The sequence below is a fragment of the Dreissena polymorpha genome, chromosome 9 (genome assembly GCF_020536995.1).
Source record: "Dreissena polymorpha isolate Duluth1 chromosome 9, UMN_Dpol_1.0, whole genome shotgun sequence".
Lineage (NCBI taxonomy): Eukaryota > Metazoa > Mollusca > Bivalvia > Myida > Dreissenidae > Dreissena > Dreissena polymorpha.
This window is the reverse complement of record NC_068363.1, coordinates 64,524,065-64,542,398: the sequence shown is the minus strand read 5'-3', so window position 1 is coordinate 64,542,398 and position 18,334 is coordinate 64,524,065.

The following is an 18,334-nucleotide window of genomic DNA, read 5'->3' as shown; positions in this document are numbered from 1 at the left end:
GTACATTTATAACCGCTACGCAGCGCAACTTCAGAAGCTAGATAATATATTTAGCGTTACTCCGAATGTGACAATACCAATTCTGCATTACGGACTTTCTAGAGGAGAAGTGAAGATAGCTTTGGATTGGATCTCAAACAACCTTTACTGGACAGATCCAACATTTAGATCGGTTACAGTGCAGTCGTAACAAAATGATGGGAAATACAAAATTATCGTTTTCGATAACGTAGAGAAACCTTCTGGAATTGCCGTCGATCCGATTCACCAGTAAGTTGTTTTTCGCGATTTTGTTTTCGTTGTCTGATTATAAATTAACGCCATCTTATTCAAACAATCTTGGTTTAATTCTCCTTTTTTCATAAGTATTTTACGTGCATAAATAAAAAGTATATACTTTTTCCATTCTTGAATATCATTTTATTAGTTTACACATACACAATTGTATAGGGCGGCAACGAATCCAAAAAAATTGTTCGGATCCGAATCCGAATCCAAATATGGTTTCTTACAGTTTTTTGGATCCGGATTCCTCATATAAGAGAAAATTAGAAGTTTCTGTCTAAATTAAAGAAATCAATGGTTTTAGAAGTATAATTTGACTAAAAAACATTAAACATTTATTAAACAAAAAAAGTTCTCGTTTAACATTGTATCAATGTCAAAATAAAACGAAACCTTTACAATTATTCACTTAACAGTTTGTTTTTAACATATGCTTTTCACTGTTCATACAGTTTGATGCACAGGTACTTGTTGGTCCTTATATATATAATAAGAGTAAAGGTACCCAACGATGATTTCACAGGTGTATTGAATAACACAATGCAACAGCATAAAAGATCAAACAATGCACACATATGTCGTTGTGGTTGCCAGCAAGAAGCGTCCATCTATGATAAAACACCTTTTATTTGATGAAAATCTTCCAAGTATGTCCAAAACAGCCAAAAGTTTCACAAAAAGCACCCCAAAATCAAAGTGTGTTATTATATATATAAGGACCAAATTTTTTTTTCAAGTACCTGTGGTTTGATGTTTGTTTTCACAAAAATTAGCATTTCAACATTGTCCAGATCCAGGAAAGCCCTATGATACTGACGAGATCTCCTGCTGTGCAGAAGACTCTCTCACTGGGCAGTGAGGTCCCTTGCATCACAAGATAGCATTTAAACTTAGTAGATGATGCTTTCAAGACATTACAATTTACATGATGCAGGAACTCTATTGGACAGGTCGCAAAATTATGCAAAATTTACCTGAATATCATTCCAGACACACTGGATCCACTACCGTTGTTTTTAATACAACTCAGAAAGACAATAAGGATTGAAAACTTACTTATTGCCATTATGAATTGCATTTGTAATGTGCAAATCATCGATGATTTCGAATTAGTTTTTCTTTGTCGCAAATGACCGCTTATACAATAAAAGCCGAAGGATCTCGAATGATTTGCTTTTTGACTGTCACACGTCAATAAATATCGACTATTATACGTTTCTTTTATCTATTAAACGGAACCAGTCTGTATAAAAAACAATACTCGTGAAAACAGCGCTAGGTTACATACAACTATAAAAATAAATATTTGGAACCGAAATACCCAGGGGTGGATCCGTACCCGCGAATCTGAAGTAGGATCCGATATCATCGGATATTTCGGGTACCCGTTGCAGCCCTACTATTGTACGTTTGCATTGTAGATATTTATTTTGGAGCGATGTTGGGTCATTGCTGAAGATGGAGCGTTCCACTCTTACAGGAAACAGCCGTTAAACCATAGTGTTTCAAGACATAGACTATCCAATAGCTTTGGATGTGGACATTGCCTCGTCAAAGCTGTACTGAGTTGACAGTTACCGTGACTCTGTGGAACGATCAAATTTAGATGCTACAGAACGAGTGGTGATCAAAAGATTGGCGCACTCGACATTTTTGGACATTGCCGTCTTTTCCGTAGGTATTCTTTGATTGAAAACTTAATCACAGAGTTGATACATAAAAAGCTTAGACATATTCGTTTGTTTCAATTGGTTTTGTTTCCGTAAAGTTTGTTATATAATAATAATTATTCTCAAAAAGTTTCAGAACGTTTTTTTACAACTGATATTGACCCTAACTTATGCAGATTAGTGCGTTTATTTGACAAGGACACCGGCGAAGACGACACAGGCAAACCTTTAAATCGATTAACTGACATGGACATCACCTGCGTAACTGTGTATGCACCACAAAATACGACGACAGGTTAACCAAAATTATCACCGCATTATTTGTTTTCTTTTGAAAGCTTCGATTTTGTTAATGTGTGGATTGAATAAATCTCGTTTTCATTACGATAAATAATAAATGTCATCTCCAAAGCCCATATGGAATTTATAATAATTCTGCATGACTTATTACATAATCTGCTTTAATGCAAAAGGGATAGCGTAAATGCCTTAATACGACCAGCCCTATTATCACTTCCACATGCTATTCTTTTATATACTCTTATTCAAAGAATGTCGAATAGCAAATACACGTTCTTTTTCCAAGAAACTAGTACTGTATATAATAAATTGTACGCTTTAAATTTACTGTGAAAGCAGTCCCTGTGAGAACATATGTATGAGCGAATCTTCAATATCAGTGTGCCTGTGTGCGGAGGGATCATCGTTGAATTCAGATGGGCACAACTGTTCTGGTAATGTTGGTCTTTGATTTATAAAACCCATGAACAAACCGTCTTTTGCTTTTGCATACGGCATATCACGAGATAAACGAGTTCAAATCGTTAAGGAACGTGTTAGTTTTTATTGTTTAATATTCGCATGCAACACGTAATAATAATGAATGTTTTGAAAAAGTTTTTATTCATACGATAAGATTTGTTCACGTGATCGCAGAGACTTCTGGTTCCCTTCATCGTGCCTTAGTGTGGTCTACAACAACAACTTTATGTTCTGCTGATATACGGGGAATTCACGACGAAAGTAAATACATAACGTCTAACAAGACCTGTTTCTCTAATGTTGGATCAAACATCATTTGGATAACAGTCGGTATAAGACCAATTTTATAAACATGTTCAACAAATATATAACTAATTAAAACATATGGTGAAAACAATGATATATCGATGCCTCAGTATATAATATTAAAGCAAGAATATGTATACACCTTCATTTTGTATTGACATGTTTTAGTTAATTATCAGACTTTTTGCACATTTCCATGTATGCAATTTATTTTAAGAATGCACTGATGAATAATCTTGTAATTCAGATTCTCACGATCGAAAGATAATCTTTGCGGACGGCAGTGACATTGGATGGAAATCATACAAAGCAACGTATTACATCTGCAACGGAAACCGTGACTGGTATTGTTCATACATACAATTGAAAACGCCTACATAAATGTTGCTTGTAAATTTAAAATGGTCAATAAATGTGAGACTTTAAATTTTAATGGCATGGTTTAAAGTAATAAAGCATATTAAGCCTTTATGAAAAAAGTGTTTATTTACCGAACAATTCTTTAAAAAGACAATATGTAATAATATTGTTAAACACTTCAATCAGGCCTCGCAGTCAATTGGGGTGACAAGAACGTTTATTGGTGCCAATGAAAACAATCGGGAACCGGGAAAATAAATGTTTTCTTTCAAACAATTGCACACATACATACGCTCATTTCAAGAGAATTGGATAATCCAAAGGCCCTAAATATTATTCCGTCACTAAGGTAATACACATATAAACGCATGCGTTTAACGACGCAAAAATAGAACCACGCTGATTCATCGGCACTGATATCCCACTTAAATAGAAAAAGCAACCTCGTAAACAAACAAGCTGAATAAAATGAAATGTTTAGAAGTCGAACTAAGAACATTCAAAAATAAAATATAATAAAATATTAATGCTTAGAAGATCATATACTATTCTGTAATCTTAACTATGGAAGTTTGTACCTGTTTTAGCACATTGACATGGATAAATGGAAGATTAGAAGGCTACCAGATTAAGAAGGCTCATGTAAATGGACCGGTATTAAGACGATTGTAAGCTTTATGGACTTGTCCGAACCTCGAGACATTACTGTTGATGAAGCTTCCCAAAGGTTGGTGCATATATCTTTTTAAATGAATTTTAGAAAAGCCTATTCAATTACATGTATTACTAAAACAATAATAAAAACTGCAAACATTTGTTATTTTTCAAATCGTTTATATCGTCTGTGATAGACTACAAAAACTTCTGTTGTACACATTTGGTGTTACAATAATTCATTCTAGCAAGATACTTTCTCTCGTTATTTTCTTTAAAATTTGTAAAAACTTCCAGACTGTATTTTATTGACGGAAAAACTTTAAAATCAGTGCAGTTAGATGGAACTAAACTGACCTCAGTAGACGTGGGAGTTGTGAACTTTAATCTGCCTCTAAAACTTCATTCATACAAGGTAATGTATATATACTATTATGCCTCAAGTTTAATAATAACTTATTCATGTAATGACAAAACTAATCATGATGAAAAACAAATGCAACATATCACAATTGTGTCTATGTTTTTTTATTATGTAAAACAAATCACACATTTTTCTGCTGATGTATTATTGTTTATTTCGGCCTCGGTAATGTTGGTTTTGACAATAAACATGTTTATAGTCGACGCAAGGTAATAATGAATAACTGTCAGAGTGTCGCTTACTCGTTTTTGATTTTTAGAATAACCTTGTTGTGGCAGGCATCAAAATTGATGTTGTTTCTCTGACAAATACAGGAAGCGCATCTTACACTCTTAATACTCTTGCATCAGTTACCGATATGTGTGTCGTTGATATTACCGAACAGCCAGAAGAGAACGGTAAATGACTTTGTAAGGATTTTCCTTTTTTTAATTGTAACATTTTATAATGAACCGTATGCTGGTCGTAAATTCATTAAATAGACTTTTACAAAGTAATTTTTGTGTTTGACTTATGGCATTATCGATAACTCAAACATATAGCAGGCGGTAAAAACAGCTATGAAACATCTTTTTTACCAGTTGCCCGTCAATTTGGTTACCAATCCATTCAGGAGCTAAAAGAAATCATACATACAAATAAGTATAATATTCTTACTTGTTTGGAAATTTAATTTAAGGACCATGATGCTATTTATAAACATGGCACAACTGTAGAACTTTTTAAAATAGTCGTGTAACGGTTTCCTGAATTTTCACAAATAACGGATTAAATTACTACTGCTGATCGGATTATGCATAAAGCTATAGTATTACAAAATGAACTAGTTTGTGTACAACTTTAATATTGCAGAGCCACTGTCGGACAATGTTTTGTATGTTTCGGATTGGACCCATAATAAAGTATTTCAAGTTTCTCTAATAAATGACAATGTAAACGCCCTTGATAGTTCGACCGTCGATGCCCCTACTGGAGTACTTTATAATTCAATTACGAACAGAATCTATTGGGGTGATACCACATCGAAATATATTCAGTCTGCAAATGTCAACGGTTCGGGATATTCAGTGTTAATTGATGCTGGTAAGTACATTACTTCAATACATACTATTAACTGTATTTATCTTTTAGTTTGCATAGCTGTTGCTTCTCCAAAAGCCTTTTTGGAATATATAGAATTAGTTAATTTTCGACCCGTCTCTAGATCTAATATCCCTTCAAGAATCTGCGCGTCTATGGTTTATCCGTGCACATCATTATTCCCAGTTGATATATGTTACAGACAGTTAAAAAATATAGTAATTGCGCAAAAAAAACGTAATTCTTTATCTCTTATGAAAACGTAACACTGCTTTTAATATTGTAATTTAAACAAAAAAACGAACTTCAAAGAATCCGGATTACCACATTGGAACGGAAAAGGTAATTTAATGCGATTTTAATAGTTTGCATGTTGAAAACAGATTTAACAAATGGTGTCGCAATATTAAAACAAACGAAAATAATATTTATGTATTTCCCTCTCCATACCGTTACCAGTTGCGGAAACATAGTTTCCTTCAGCCTTCTATTTCTACTATATTTTAAGAAAGTTTAAAAATTATTGATTTGATTTTGAAACCCTCTGCTGATATTTGGCATGTATAAATAAACGTATAGTTTGCCAAATATATCATTTATTTTCATGTTGCCACTGATCTTTTCTTTTTGAATTGTAGAATGAAAAGCAACTGTGTAGCCATTTACGGCCCTTTTCAACTATGTGTTATGATAAAAGTTTAGATTATAATGCATGTATATGACTCATTGTGATAATATCAGCTATTTTGATATAAAATATGTCGTTTTTATTTGCACCAAATTGTGTGATTTGCAACCATTGAATTAATCATTAATTTTGATTCAATCTTTTCCAGTTTATAACAAGTATTTGTCTACCCCTTACTCCACAGGGGCATATCGCGCACACCCCGATCGGCTGGCTCTTGACTTCAGTGCGAGTAACATTTACTACACTGCTGTGAACACAAGTCAGTTGCCAACAGGTTTCACTGGAATCGGAGTTGTGTCGCCTAATGGTATCCATAGAAAATTGATCTCGGAAGGTGTTCATCCGAGGGCAGTTGAAATTGACCCTAGCAAAGGGTGGGTGAACATATACAAACATGTATCGAACACAGACATAAGTAATGATTGATAGAAAAGCCAGTTTTAAGAAGTATCTTTAAAAATATAAAGACCTAAGAAAACCTCAAGAATATTATCAGGGGAATTTTTTTTACTTAAGCTTGTCATTTAGTTCAGGCAACTGATTAATTAGCGATATAATACAGTTTAATACATAGAACAAGCGATATAATATAAATATATCGTACGATATATGATATAAACATGCTATCGCCGCCTTAGAACAGTAAATGCAACCGAAAGGGGTTTAAATCGGTAGATAGCCGTGCCAAACCGTATATTTAATTACAATTAATCGAAAACACCCACTTGTAAAGAAACATTTACCAAAAAGTAAGCATATTAATTAAATTAAAATTCAAGAGCACTACAAGATAATAGGAATTTAATTTTTTTCCATTTAATGTTTCGCTTGGTTTGGTTTACATGGGCAACAACATTTATACTCCCATGGACATGATTAAATGAATTTAGTAGCAGAAAAATGTGTTTCTGCTAATATTTGTCGGATATTTGGATCGTATATTGAAATTAATAGACTGATGTTATTGATCTTAGGAAATCCATGTATAAAATATCCGAATGCATATCTGAGAATTATTAGCATTTTAATAAGTTATAATACTACATCTTCACATTTATTTTCACAAAAACTACATTTTTAAATGTTGTCGGTGCAATAATAGGTTGTATCTTAAATTGTTATCTACATGTCTTATGTGTTTTCTTTATAATATTCATTGTTTTTTCGTCATTTTCGTATGTAGTCTTTAAATAATAGTCCTGCTAGGCAAACATATAAAACAAAAATTATCTACTAAGCATCAAACAAAACTATTTTACGACTACATTTGAACCATGATGCAGTTTTTATTGAGGGTTTTCTGTTGAGTATTTCCTTCTGTTGGAAATAAAACATATGTTCTATGGATGCTGCAATTAATGTTTGTGTTTTGTATGCTAATGGTTGTATTTGTATTAATATTTGATATTTCTGTTAACCAATCGTTTAACAAATTCCCATTTAGATTACTGTTTTAACGCTCTCGAGTCCGTTTCATGGGACTCAAACCAGTACTTGATGTCTTTTAGAGAGATCTAAATAACGCTCACACAGTAGGGATTGAACCCTAGATCTCTAGGTCTCTGGGCGGACAACATATCAAATACGCCACGGCAAACTGTTATGCAACTACTATTGTTATAAGTACTACTTCTATGTTTAATTTGATTTTATGATATTCACTCACATGGTTCACAAAAAAAGATTATTGACACATCAATTACGTTTTATCATGAATTCCATAGCCGATGAAAATAAAGAACAATCGTCGACAATTATATGGATTGCAACGACAATTGGATTATGTCTGCTTATAGTTGGTTTCACCACCACATCTTGTTTGTGTATCCGAAGGAAAAAAAGTAAGAACATAAATAAATGTACTGTATGCTATGTTCTGATATTTTGTCAACAATAAGGGGTTAAACTTGTTATTATTAAATTGAATCATGCATGGAAAATTATGTTGCTCTTGTATATTATAACCATTGCGATAATAAATTAACATTATATGAACTTTATTCGTCATTTTATTGTTTCCAATTTGTATCGCGATTCTAAAATATGTTGATAGCATAATTTTTATTAAAAATGACACTCAGAATGAATATAAAATAATAAATCTAAATTAGAAAAGATAATATTATTTCAAATACAGAGAAGAGGGCCAAAAAAGCCGTTCAACTGTAAGTACATACGTTTCCAACACATTTCTTTATGTACCAATTTGAAGATTAAAAAATATAATATAAATGAAGTGTGAATATAAAATGGTAAAAGTTGTATTGAGATTTCCGTTATCGATAATATTTTGTAGTTGCAATATATATATTGATAACGGCGTTATTCTATGTTAAGCAATGAACTAAAACAATCGGATATTCCATTAGGTGAGTTCTTGATATCATTCCAATACCAGATCATATTAAGTACACAGTAAGCCATACGTCATTTATAACATTATATATGATTCAACTTATTTTTGGCAAAAGGAAGTTTACGCAATTTGCTCGCTTAATAAACCGTTCACTTAATTGTGTTCACGCTGTTATTGAAACACACATCTGTTATTTCCAATATGTTTAACCCTTAACAATCATTTATTGACAACTGTGATATATTTTATTTGCAGATTTGATAGACAGCAACAGTGGCAATTATGATGTTTTTCCCGACGACAATAATGAGGACAACAGCGGTTATTATGATGTCTTGCCCAACGACAATAATGACGACAACACCGATCATTATGATGTATTGCCCGACGACGTCCATGATGACTGTATCGTTATATATGCAGTGGTCCCTTTGGACCATACAGAGCGTGAGGCGACACCAATGTACACATCTCCCCAGGTTTGTTGAACGATTTAAATTGATGCTTTTAGTTGACGCAGATATATTTAATGTTCCTCTTACATTTAAATGTATTATTTTATCATACAGTTTTTGATCTAATAATTGTCAACAATAACTTACGATACAAGCAAAGGTGTCCCTGATCTTGTTTGGATAGCCAAACGTATATATTTACTATACCAATTTCTCGCCAATTAATTAGAAGGCTTATTAGGTATATAAATAAATAACCACAACAGTCGATGAATTGACAACAGTTTGACAACAGTTTGACATACAACGCTTATAAACATGCAAACATACAATCGTAAAAGTAAAAAGTAATTGACTTTTCACTGCATGCCTTGAAAACATCTTAACCCATTTTCCGGTCCAAGGCAGTCCAAAGCAGTGCAACAAATTGTTATCAGTTTAGGCTGAGGCTTTTGTGTTTCTTTCTTACTGCATTGTGTTGAAATAAAAATTGGTAGCTTGCCGTAGACTGTCGTTTGATCGAAAAGCTGTCTTTTCTAGATACATGTATGTATTAAGGGTTTCATTATTCCTCTATTTTCTTTTCATTAATCCACAGATAACAGATGATTATCTGCACACTGGTTTGCCAGAATCCAGCTACATGATCACAGCATCATTGTATGTATTGGGCCGAATAGCTGAGAGCGAAACTTCCGTTCAGACATTTCTGCAGTGACCGAAGAACTAGAAACTATCGAAACATCGGAGACAAAGTACAAGGCGTCCGAAGAACTGATGAATGTCACTTAAGAAATAACAACTAATGCAAGCGCCGAAACACTGTTTGACTATGGTTAAAGTAAGGACAACTTTGAAGCGGAGACACATTACCCCGGCGACAAACAGGAGAAAAATGGAAGTGGGGGAAACACAGATTTTGAATTTTTGGAGAACGACACTCAAAGGGAAAAAAACAAAGAATCCGGAATCAAGGAGTACGTTTTCGTATTAAAATAGGGCACACATAAAGACATTTTTTCCAAAAAGGAATATTTTCATTTGGTTTTAACCTATGCAGTCAATTGTTAAATTCCTCAAATCAAATTTTTGCAAATATAACTATTTTCCCCCATTCACGAGCTTTGTCGAAATCAACGACATATAAATAAACCTCATGATTTCAGAAATTCTTGGATATAGTTGTCATGCACATTACAACGACGTATTGTTGTTTATAAACATACCGTCAATTGTCATTTATGGTGTTCGTTCTTTCATTAATTGATGATTTATTTTCTTTATTTTGGGATATTGCTTTGTGTTGTTGTGTTTTAAACAAAGACCGAATTTTTTGAGAATATTGTACGTTAAAAAAATACTAGGTATAAATGTCGAATACCGATTCGTTTATTTGCTCGGCACGTATGCATCTACCAATACCCCAGGCTTATAGCTCAGGGTTTTTTGTAAGCATCGATAAATAAACTTATGAGAACTGATATCCTTAAACGAGTTGAGAAACATTGAAACGAGCAGATAACGATCCTCTTTTTCGAATCCTCAGGACTTGTTAAATACACTATGAAGGGAGTCGACGATCACTGGTTAAACTTGTGAATGGCATGCTCTTCAACAAATGAACAAACAATACTCTTTCAAAAAAAGTTGACGAACCCCAATAGTTAAAGAAAATTATTTTATTTGATAATTTAGTTTGAGATTTTGACAAAAAGTATCTTGCTTTTTGCCGATAACAAAATCAATAAGAACCTTATGAGCACCCAAAATGTGATCTTACGAATATTTAAGAAGAACAACACATCAGATGTGTGATGTTCATATTTTACAAGTATCAAAGTTAATAATATGCTGGAAATATTAAAGTATTTTGAACACAACAATTTCAAACTGCAAGTGTATTCTTTCTAATTTAAACTATATTAAGCCATGTTCATTTTCGAGGTCAAACAGGAATGTTACACTGTTAGGTTTTGAAATATAATACTTTTCTAAATTTCGTTTATTTCCGATATAACAATTTCTTTTTGACTGTTATGTTGTGTAATGCAATACTTGAAGCTCAATTATGTTGCTATCTTTACTTCTTATGTAAAAGATGCATTTTTTTACTGTTATGTTACGTCTATTGTATACTATTCATATTATAGTGTATTATATTATAAAAAGATATGTTCAGATGTTTTTACTTACACGTATATTCAACAGTAACCTGTTACTAATTATGATTGGTAATTAATGTTATGTGGTTATTTGTTAAACTACACGAGGTCTTTTGTATGAATGTATGTATACAATATATGTTTTTACCAAAGATAATACAAAATTATTAATACTTTATAAAACCTAGCGCAGTATCACTGTACGATTGTCGCAGTGTACATAGTTTTTGCAATGTGTATGCCCCGACGGGAAGATTATTTTCGCTCTATCAGCATTTAATTTCGGTGTCTACTCCCTGACTCAACGAGTTTTATCCGATCATACTATGCACTAAGAAATATTGAGAATTTAATTACGAAATTATTGCTCTGTTCATACCTATTTTTTGTACAGATCATATCTCGAAAACTAAGAGGTATCAATTTGAAACAAACTTCAGAGGCAGATCTCAATTAGGGGATGTGAAGTGAACAATGAATGCTGTTTTCCTATGTGTACAGTTATCGTCCATTGTTTACACGTTCTCCCCTATTTGTTGAGTTACATGTATTGCCTTATGGTAATTTTTACTTTAAATTGATCCGGATAATTACTCAAAAAGTCACGTCGTGTAATATATGTCGCGGAAAGATGTAATGATATAAAGCGGAGACTTTCATTTATTTCATACAAATTTCTTGTTTTGTTTTGTTAAACGAGCGAAGCAATCGTGTCTCGAACATATTTGTGCGAATATTAATACTTTTTCGCTATATTTTATATCGTTGAAACCGCCATTTTCAGTCTCAAGCTTATTATTTGTTGAATTGTTGTTGGTCTCAAAAAAGATAAAATTCTTTTCTAACTATCATGAAAAAACATGAAACATGAATGTTTTACTTCGAACAATTGCCGAATGTGTTTGTTCGCATATATATTCTAACAATTACGAAAAAAGACGTCAGTTAGCATAACTATAAACAATGAACTCGTGAAACTCTGTTGATGAAAACACGATTTCAATACTAGTTAATATAGCAAGAAAATAGCAAAAATAACATATATTTAAATTGGTATTTTTTGCCAAATGATACTTTTAAATTTATTTATTTTTATTAATATGCTCCATTCGAACTTATATTAAACTTACGTTATATTTTGTGTAAAATTTGCTTAAATTTCGTAAGGTATCAGGGAATTAACAGACAACTGTGAAAGCTTACATGCTACGTGTACCTTTTACCTTTGACATGATAGCATTGTTTGTTACAATACCAAAGCTCTATTTGCATAATAGTCGGCATGTTTAGCTAATACAATTTGTATATTTAAATGATGTGGTTTGTTAACATGTGTTTGTTTCGCTACCATTTTATGGCGTTGTATATTGCTGTTAGAATTTATTTTATTCTTACTGTATAATCCGTGATAACTATATTTGATTCATTCTTGCTTGAAACATCAGTGTTGTTCTTTTTAAGTGTGTATATTTTAGTAATTGTAATGAGTAAATTCACCAATATGTTAAGTAGTCCTAGGATCAACCAGAAAATTTAAAAGGTTGATCTATTTAACACAAGCATCAACACATAATTTACGCTGCATCGCGATGCTATTATATATTTATAAACTGTATTTAATACTTCAAGATATTAAAATATGTAATTGCCCAAATTATATAAAATTGAATAACACGCATTCAGCTGTTACTTCAATAAATGTGTCTTTATTGTCCAGATGGATATGATCTATCAATAATAGAATTTGAATATCATTGTATTTGATGCGTCCCCAGTAGACGTGGTTATCGGTGTATCTACGGTTGCATTCAATAGAAGTGGTCAAAGATTGGACACTGAAATGGAATATGTGATCGAATGTGATGTTTAAATGTCTGTGTTCGACGTCGGAAAAATACCTGTCGTTGATGTTGGGCAATCGCTAGCAATTGTTGTTGCCGTAGCTGAATTTGTTGGGAATTCTTGTTCAGCAATGGTTGTTACGGTCACAACTTCTGATGATGAAATCATTGTTCATGCCTGAGTCATATAAGTCGAATCCACTGTCTGAGTTTATGCAATTGTAGAAGACAATGGCGATATCAAAGAAGTCAATGTTTTTTAGTAATTGAGAAGAATTAAATATTCACGACGTTTCCAAAGTTGATGTTAGCGGCTGCTCGGTAGTTATACGTTCTAATGTCGATGCTGCCGTTGAGGTTGACGTTTAAACAAGAAAATTTGTATCTGCTTAAACTGACGAAGTCGACTCTGCTGATACTGAAACACTTAAAACAGTAGTTAATGACGTACTTGCATCCAAGGTTGTAACTATAGTTTCTGGTGTTGATTCCGACCGTTTGAATCGTTGATTCTATTGTTAATGTTTCTGAAATACTCGACGCAAAAGGCGCGATGGAAGAAGACTCATGCGATAGTTGTATCGGGGTTTATTGATGACTGGTCTTATGCCACATTAATTAAAGCATCGGCCGACTGAGTGAAATCCCTTATGAGGCTAAACAAAATTGTTGTGAATTCGCTTCAATTGTGGATGTGGAATTCGTCTTTGTTTTAGTTATGGAAATTGGAAAAACAGGATCCTCAGGCGCTGTCGTCAATGACAAACTATGAGCCTCGAATGCAGAAGATGTATTGCTCGTTATGTCATTTCAGGCGTTCGTGGTTTTGTGATTTGGTTGTCAATGGCAGAGATGATAGAGTTAGGGGCTTCATGTTGGACACCATCTTGGCCTTCACTGCATTTGACTAAAAATCCAATTAACAGTTTTATAAAGGTTCAGTTTACAAACAAATGGCTGTTCTGAAATACGTTTGAATGTGTTTTTTGTCTCCGAAACTTAAAGTCGATAAATAACGGAGTGTAAAAAATAAATAATTTAGGAATGTGAACAAAAGTAGGAAAATAGAATCAATGCGTTAGACAGAGAATAACATACAAAAAAACAATCAAATAATGTAAATATGTATATAAATCATCGTCATCATTACTTTGTCTATTTCGGATGTATGTAAGGTATCGGTAATTTGTACATATACATATACATATATTGAAGGTCTCGTGAATTTTGAAATCAGTATTAAACGCGTTCTGTTGCGTGCAGTTAAAATATGCTATTTAATGCACATTAAATGTATAATTTAGGTTTTCCTTATAGTTGAATGGATGCACGGACCAATATTTACTCGGCTACCCGTTACTTAGGAGTTTAATGGATGCAAAAGCCTACGGTAAATCGGCTACCCGTTACTTATGAGTTAAATGGATGTTCGAGTCTGCTAGTAATCGGCTACCCGTTACTTAAGGTTACATAGAGAATCAATGGTGGTAAAATGCTATTGCATTATATTTATGTGTGTGTGGCTGACAAATCGACGTGTGAACGCATCCGGGGTCGTTAATCAAGACCTTGGCAGTCCAAGGATTTAGAGAATAAGACCCGAAACTGAGATATGCCAATATATAGGCATAACAGTAATGATAATGTTATAATCATTGTCTCACCACAAAGTTATTGTAATTGAGTTTAACTCAACGTACAAATAGACTAAGTATGCCATTATAAAATGTGCTTAAGGCGTACACATGAAAACATTAGGTATACGAATGCAGAATCAGTTTTAAGCAGGTCTATTAAGTAACCTGTCAGGTTGTATACATGGTATAGAATAGATACACGATATTGTGATTCATAAATACACACACGTAAATGACATGAAGATGTCAAACTGTCATGTACTGGTTTGAAGGAAGTTTTGAGGTATTAACTGATATTATTGATGTAAATGATTTATTGTTTTATTAATGTGTACAAGTTAGTTATCATGGCGATATTTAACAATAACTAAAGGGGATATTGATATATGTTTGCCATCATTATGAATAACTTATCTGTTTATACGACAATGAGATGCGACATTTAAACATAAAACAATCATTGATCGAAGTTTCCACACGATAATTAACACAACGAATTAAATATGATACGTCACATATATGCGTGGGTCATCACTGTGTTTTACTCTCAAAGCATAATAGATGGTTCTTTTTGTTGAAAATGAAATCAACGCATGAGAATCTTCGAAAAAACATTGCTTGACGCAAATATTGACATAATAATTGTGAAGTTTTACACAATGGAATGATGCAGTGGTTCATCTAATTGACGAGCTTATATAAAACATCCGGATTTTAACCGTAAACATCTGGCGACTTAAAACATCATGGGGAATTACCATAGCTAAGATCTTGTAAGCATATTGACCAAATGAGGACCTTAATATCCCAAGAGAAACGATGACAAAGATTCAACAACAACAACATAAACAACCACACGATAGCAACAGATTCAACAACAAAATCTACAGAAACAACAACGACCTTACCAGCCTCGATGTCGATACATTGAAATTCAGAATGTTATCGTTCTAAAGAATATAAGTCATAAAATATATAATAGTTTTTAATAACAATAAGGTGTGTCACAGAACTCATGTATGTATCTGGTTTCGCAATAATGCATGCCATATATTAACGTCAATAAAGCTATAGAGTAATGATTTTCTTGACAGTAGAAAAAACTGCCGATTGCCGAAGTGCATAAAGTCCGAAATGACAAGGTACCGAAATGACTAGAATTCCACTTGATAACACTTTTAACAGGAGCTATGATTCGACAGAGCTATATATTATATATAATATTGTTTTGGTTTTTTACGATATAACCAATAGTGACACATACAACACTTATACGTGATACGTTTCACTAAGCGTCGTGGCGAAATGGGCATGGTACTTTGTAAAAAAAAAATTCGATCCCTACCAGTTGGAATTGAAATTGAACACTATAAATGAGAAAAAACTTCCTTTGTTTGATCCACACTGCATACACTTCGATATCCGAATGAATAAAGTTAATTTCCTGTAAAACTATATAACTTTGATAACACTAGTTTGATCGCCATTTGTTTCCTCTACACCGGGTGATTGTATCGGATGTTAATATATCTACAACATATAATTTTGGTCAGGTTATTCACTACTACAAAAGTAAAACAGAATGGTAAATATTTTTCATTTTCAATATAAACTTTTCTGTGTGTCTGGAGGTATTGAATGTCCTCCTTTTGCGTCCCATGTAATTAATCATACCTGACTATTTTAAGCAGTTCTTTGGCCGTAACATGGTCAACGCGATACCTGGATAAAAAATCCATGTCGCGAATATTCTCAAACTGAATACGAGGAAGGAACATTCGTCTATTTCGCCGATTCCGGCGCTGTTTTGACAACATTTTGCACCACCTCGCAGGCAGTTGCAAACGCGCTTTACACATTTGCAACAAACTGGTGCACGTTGCAACTGTAACTTATTTAATGAAACGGATACAAAATTGCCAGTTGCAATTATTTGCAAATTTGCAACTGCAACTGCGAATCAACCAAAACCAATAAAACGGCTCCCATGATTATGGTTATATATGACCAAAATCTTGGTCACTGACCAAATTTGGTAACTGTAAGATGTAAAAAATTAAGCATAATTAAGTCAGTCAAGTTTTAGCCAATATCTAGTGTAAACGCATTTAAATCACAATTGCAGTTTTTGTGGAACCTTTTCGTGTTAGTTTTGTTATCTTTTGACATAACACCGACTGTGTTAATAATGAATCAATTCTACTTCAGAATCGTAAAATCAGTGGACGATCTTACGAACCGCATAGAATTGCCGGAACTAATTGTCCATGACAATGCGTCAGCATCGTTTGTTGAAGACTAAATTGCTTGCGAGGTGTGGCTACAAAGTGGGGACGGGCGTGTGGAAATAGGTATCTGTGTCGACAGTGACAGCGACAGAAAGATCAAACCTGGGTCAGTAGCATTATTGGCCGAGGAGTCTGAACTACGATTCAATAAGACAGATGCTGCAATCTTTTGTACAGAAAACCTTGTAAAAGGTAAGTGTTGAAGTGTTGGTGCGTGTTTGTGTGTGCATAACGGTGATCTTAAAATCTGGAGTTCCACGGCTACAGTATGGCATATCTTTTCTCTGACATTTGTTAATATTCTTATACTCCCACTTGTTTAAAGATGATCTTAATTGTTTTAAGGTGATATATAGTGTTATACTTCTTTTAAGGTGAGCTTATTTGTTGTTCGGGATCTTCTCGTTGTAAGCTGATCTTGCTTGTTTTACTGTGATCTTGCTTGTTAGAGGGTATCTTCATGTTTTAAGGTGATTGTACTTTATTTAAGGTGATCGTACTTGTTTTAAGGTGATCGTACTTGGTTTAAGGTGATCTTATTTGTTTCAGGTGATCTTACAAAGCTCCCCGAGGTAGATAGGAATCTATAGTCAATTAATTCCATTTATTCATAACTTTTTATGATCCATATATCCGAGGTAGGCACACTTCTTGTAAATTATTGCAAACCCTTTGTGTCCCATATAGGTGGAATCCAATAGCACCGATGTTGGTAGAAATCTAAGCAACAAGCAGTTTACCACGCTGTGCTCCATATGTCCGAGATAGGTAGGAATCTAAGGTTAATACCTCTGTATTCAGTATATCCAAGTAATCTATGTAATAAGTTCATGGTCACTGTGTTCGATACATCAGAGTAAATAAACATCATCTAGTCAATTAATTTCATAACCTCTATGGTCCATATATACTTAGTAGGTAGGCATTTAGGCCTTACGTTCTTCTCCTCTGTGTTCGATATATCCGAGGTAAGTAGGCATCTAGGCACTTACTTTCATAACCTCTGAGGTCCATATATACTTGGTAGGTAGACATTTAGGCAATGCGTGCGTTCGTCTCCTTTGTGTTCGATATATACGAGGTAAGTAGGCATCTAGACAATTAATTTCATAACTGGTCGATATATCAGAGGCAGGTGTTGAAGCAATGTTCCTTTCATGTTCAATATTACCGAGTTAAGGATAGGAATCAAAGCAATACATTTTTAATATTTCGGCTCCATTTACGAAGTAGGTAAACATTTAGGCAAATAGTTCATAACGTCTTTGTTCAGTAAAATGCAAAGTTAATAGGAATCTAAGCAATTATTTCTTTACACTATGTTTAATACTGCTAAGGATGGTAGGTCTCTAGGGTGCAAATT